This window comes from Pteronotus mesoamericanus, unplaced genomic scaffold (genome assembly GCF_021234165.1).
Source record: "Pteronotus mesoamericanus isolate MK-2021 breed Mesoamerican mustached bat unplaced genomic scaffold, CSHL_Meso_final contig_90, whole genome shotgun sequence".
Lineage (NCBI taxonomy): Eukaryota > Metazoa > Chordata > Mammalia > Chiroptera > Mormoopidae > Pteronotus > Pteronotus mesoamericanus.
Window position 1 is genome coordinate 24,919,672 of NW_026555277.1, and position 6,000 is coordinate 24,925,671.

The window sequence follows — 6,000 nt, forward strand, 5'->3', positions numbered from 1 at the left end:
TTGTGTGGGTGTGTGTACTTGTTAATTTTTATTAATTCTAGTTTTTTTTATTAAGTGAATTTTATTTTCTTTCCTGTAATTCAGACTTTCCCACCATTTTTTGTACCTTTTAAAGTTAGTATCTTTTTGATATGCATAATTATTTATGGTAACATTTATCCATGTGTGTTCCATGCACTTTCCCCCCTATTAATCAGTTCATTAGAAATACTTTAAATTCAGCCCTGACAAGTGCGGCTCAGTTGGCTGGGGGCGTCGTCCCGCAAAGGGAAATGTCACCGGCTTCAGTTGCCAGTTCCATTCCCAGTCAGGGCTCGTATGAGAAGCACCTGATAGATGTTTCTCTCCCATTCTTTCTTCCTCCCTTCCCCTCTCTCTAAAAACAAATAAATAAAATCTTAAAAAAAAGAAAAAACTTTCGTTCAGCTATTTTGAAGATAAGAGTTCCAGAAAGGAAGGGTAACATTGGAAGAATTATCAGAAGCTATTTAAGGCAGCTATAAGATGATCAGTTGGTCTGCCTCTCTCTCTTTTTCCTCCAGTTAAGTAATAACTTCAAACTTATCCTTTGCAAGATTAGGGTATGCTGATTTATTTTTAAACACTGAAAAAAAAATCTTGGACAAATCACATATTTAAAGTTTGTTCTTGTATTTATTGATTTTGCAAAAGAAGGCATAATATTACACAGTATTTGTAATTAAAAGCAAATCACTTTTTAAAAGGCAGTTTTCAAAAAAATGTTTTTGGTCTTTTTGTCATTAAAAGAATATCTGGCAAATTAAAAAAAAAATCCTGTCATATGTGAAAACATGGATGAACCTTGAAGCACATTGTGCTAAGTGAAAAATGTCAATCATGGGTTCAAATTTTGCATGATTTCACTGACATGAGGTAGGTATCTAAAACAGTCAACCTCACCAAAGCAGAGCGTAGAATAGTGGTTGCCAGGGACTAGGGGGAGAGGAAATGGGGAGTTAACTGACATAGTGTTTCAGTTAAATGAGATGAAAAAGTTCTAGAGATCTGTTGTACAATATGCCTATAGTTAATAATATTGCACAGTTAAAAATCTGTTAAGGATAGCCTTGGCTGGTGTGGCTCAGTGGATTGAGTGCCAGCCTGTGAACCTAAAGGTTCCCGGTTCAGTTCCTGGTCAGGGCACATGCCTGGGTTGTGATCCAGGTCCTGAACTCTGGACGTGCAAGAGGCAACTGATGTATCACTCACACATCAATGTTTCTCTCCCTCCTTTCCCCTCTTTAAAAATAAAATCTCTTTTAAAAATCATATAATCCCAATTTTTAAAATATTTTTGTAAAACATACACTTTCTGAAACAATAGAAGAAACATAATCTTAATGATAATACTTGCACGACAGAATAGCTCTCTGGGTAATTTTAATTTTATTCACAATTTCCCAGTTCTTTTGTGTAGAATACTGTAAGGCAAACTTTGAAGTCAGACAAACCTGAGTTCAATTCCCTCCTATGACTTAAAATTTCTGTCACCTTGAGCAAGTTCCCCTGCTTCTCTGTGTATCTTTCACCCAGGAGGTAGAGTATATGCCTCACAGAGTCGCTATGATTACAATTAAGCAAGAAAACATCTTAAATGCCTAGAACAAGTGCCTGGCAAGCACCCAAAAATGGTATTATGACGAAAACTCCAGTTAGACTTATACATGTTTTGTTTACATTTCTCTCCTTCATTATTAGTTTTCTGTTGAACAAAAGGTAAATGACAACATGTTCTGAAATGTGGTCCCACAATCCCAGTGCCCTTCTTTTTGGCCTTTCTCATGCCAATTTTTCCCCTCTATTTGAATATAATCTCAACATAAAATTACTTCTTTACCTATTCTGCTAGACAGGCATCACAGGACTACTTCTGTGGTACAAAAAAAACACCAAAAAAACTCTCATCCTGATTTTCAGGTTATGGCTGGAGCTCTGGAGTTTTAATTATACCAGGTAATTCCAAGGATGAACCTCAAGGTTTGGAAACTGTCACCCTGGATCTCAAAACTCATTTACTTGGATCTTTAGAAACAAAATCAGGGAATAATGGGAAAGCTGTGGCCTTTGGACTAGATTCCTAACTCTGCAATTTACCAGCCACATGGCCTTGGACAAGTTTTCTTATCTCTTCTCAGTCAGTTTTCTTACTGGTAAAACAGAGGGAAATCTGTACCTACAAGGTCAGGATCTTCAAAGCCCATTATCTAGCTGTGCACAATAGGAAATTGATGACCCACCTGGGTGCTGTAAAAATAGAGCTTTTAATCGTAATTCTTGTGCCTAAATATAACAAAAACTAAGCGTTAGTATAACAAATACCACTAAACACCTTGTACACAAATGTATATACACACATGCTTTACTTAGGGGAACATTATCAAAAGTGAAACCATATTGACTGCCATTTAAAACTTCATTTAGATTTTGATTCCACAAGGTAAACATGGGACACATCTTTTAAGATGTGATGAGACTGGTTTATAAGGAACTTAAATTTGACCACCAAGACAGAACTAGCTTGTAGGTAGCTGATTTTAGAGGCTGGTAATCAACTCTGGAGTAGGATTGTCCAGGTTCAAATCTTAATTCTCCCTAGCTGCTATAGCGAAATCAAGCTATTTATCCAGCTTTATGACTCAGTTCCCTATCTGTTAAATTCAACAAAGTATAAACTAGGTACCTACTAATTGCTATTTACCACCGCCCCCTGCCCCCCGCAAACACACACACAATAGCGCAGTACAATCAAGTACTTAGAATTAGCTGACAAAGTAGCTGAGGCCATAAAGACGGTTTTAGACAGCAGCACCTGAAGGTAGACTGCCTAAATCCAAATCCTGGCTTTGCTACTTCCTGCTAAGTGATCTTGGCTATTACTGAACCTCTTTGTACCTCACCTTCCTCATCAGCAAGACTGATAGTTACCTAGCTCACAGGGTTGCTGAAAGATTAAACTAACTGATATATGCGAAGTACCTACAACAGTACCTTCCAGTACCTAGAAAATGCTCAACTGTTAACTGGAATTTTTATCACACAGTCCCTACACTGTCATATAGAAGGCACTCTAAGCCAATGCTAGCTATCATATACCTTGCTTTAGATCCCTTTGCCAAGTAAGTTGTAGGAGTATTAAGTTTTAAAAACTGGAAATGTTGCTTAAAAATTTCTAAATATAATACAAACATCTTTAAGACACTAGATTCCATAAACGAACTATAGTTCAGTATAAACTTGTGCTATATAAAGTTAGAATGTTGCTACTTGACTTTCTAAAAGTTGTTTTTGAGACGTTTTCATGGTTCAGCCTTTCCCAGGAATGGAATTTTAAACCAGTCAGTCGGTAATTTCCTAATCAACATTAGCGAGGAATGAAGTGCTTCATTTCTAGACCTGGACCATAAATACCCCCTATATGATTCTTTAGGGAGTGACTCAAGCACTCACGGCAGTCAGGCTACAGGATGGAAGTCTAGGACCCTAAATGGTTTTGTGTAGCAGTACCCTCCCCAACAATGTTTTGCATTCTAACACTGTGAAAAATAATATACATTGGAACCTCTCTTCTTGAACTTAATCTGTTCCACAGGTTGTTCAAGTGATTTGTTTGAAAATCAAATCATACTCATGCATTCTCTTTGTTGCCTGAGACTTGTGAGTGATCATACAGATCAGCAGGAACCGGTTGTATGGTTGAGAACTTTTAAGTTTTTGACAACTGAGACATTTTTCTGTGAACAACTTGATTCTTGGTTGAGAACCGAATTGAGATGGAAGCTGGTCAAGAACCCAGGTTTGACTTTTTGAAGTTGAAGCTGCCATCTGAGCAGCAAGTCTTATTTCTCAAATCTCAGGAATGTTTAGTGAGCAAATTAACCTTCGTACTGAGCCTAAAGCAACATTGTATTCCAAACTGTTTGCAAAGCTAACAGATTACCCCACTAAGTAACATTCTTTATAATTAGCATCACCATTAGCTTATCTGCACCTATATAAGTCCCTTCCTTTGTTCAGTTTATTATTTGCCTTCCCTCTCTCATAAAAACTTGCTTTCATCATCTCTTAATTGGAACACTGTTTCTGCCTGAATCGATGTACAGTTCTTTGCGGGGGGGAAAGTGTTTCTGTGGAAAGACACCTCACAGGGTGATGTGATCATAAATTCTTAACTGGGCAGGTCATGGTAGGTAGTCACACCCCAGGCATAGACCATATTTTGCCATATATAATGCGCACTTTTCTACCCAAATTTTTGAGGGAAAAATAAGGATGCACATTATACATGGGTATAATAATCTCATGTATAATGTGCACAAAAAACATGGGTATACATTATACTCAGGATCATATTACACATGGCAAAATGCAGTAACAGGAAAGACTTTATCCTTGCTTTAAGCATGCCCTGTTCGTTGTTTCTGTGCATCTGAGTAGACTAATGGTCTTCTGAAGCCAACCACCCAAGTCTTAACTATTCTGTAACCCAATCTCCACGTTGCTTTTTCCCACCTCCATGTAATTTTCCTTATTCCCTCCTTAATCTCAAATGCATAAAAAAACTGCAACTATTCTGGGGAACATAAACTCTTACCACAGGCTTGGATGTTTCTTATGTCAAAGATTCTGTTCTTTTGGATCTCAAAAAAATTTTAAGCATAAATACACAGCTCTGCATCAGCATTAACTGTCTAGCAAAACTAAATTCAATGTGAAAATTAAAAGCCTTTTTTCCCAGAATTCTCTGCAGGTTACTTAAGGAAAAAAGCATATAAACTATAGAATTCTAAAACCATCTCAAATTACTAAACAAAAATTGACCATTTATTTATATATTTTTATTTGGAAGTGTTTTTATCAGTACAGTGAAACTAAATTTTAAAAGACACTGGATGTCCTTAGTTTAGATATCATTAGTTTATTATAAAAGAGACATGGAAATTATTTACATGATGAAAGATTTCAGTACTTCAACGGAATGGGCTGCGTCATGTGATGCCACTTCAATCGTGATTTATTTCAGTCTACATACTTCCCAAGAATGTCACCATCTCTAAATAAGAAATAATCCTGCAAATAGAGAACCCATTGGTTAAGAAAAAAAAAAATAGCACTTAACTTTGCAAAAGTATTGTTTTAAAAAATTTATTAAGTTCACAAACCTTGTCATCTAGAACTACTTTGGTGCCTCCATATTCTGGAAGAAGAACTTTATCTCCAACTTTCACACTAACTGGTTGAATCTCTCCACCCTTAAGAATATAAGGATATTTATTAGCAAAGACACCTAGCTCACCAAATATTTACACCAAAGTTTTGTTAATCAAATATGCTCACTCAAATCTATTGTTAAAAAACAACTAGGTCGTGAAGTGATATACACAACTGTAGTTCTTCACTCAAAAATATCACCAGAGCGCCCTGGCTGGTGTGGCTCAGTGGACTGAGTGCCGGCCTGGTTGGGGGGAACACGAAAGGCAGCCACACATCAGTGTTTCTCTCCCTTTCCTTCTCCCTCTTTACAAAACAAAAAACAACCACCAAAAAAAAAAACCACCACAACCAGATAGTTAACATTTTGAAATGATGCCCACATTGCGGCTTAAACTAAAACCTGATTTCAGTGTAAAAGTTCAAGAAATTATTCAGGGAAAGCTAACAAACTAATTATTAATGGTTAAATATTAACCTATCCTATGGACTGTGTAAAACAAGCCAGTTTTTAAAACCATGTATATACATAGTTATGTTCAACTTCAGCATACAAAAATGTAAGAAAAAATTCCTGATTTTGAAAATTACTTCTTTTGTGATTCAATTTCCTTTCCTCAAAAATACATTTGGAGAGACAGACTGATGCATAGGACCCACTTTCTAGAGGCTTCCTATTCCTGGCTCCCTGCTAGAACTTTCTTTTCTAACAGCAACTGCAACAATGCAATTAACATATTTGACTCCAAGGATATTTATTGTGTATTCTAG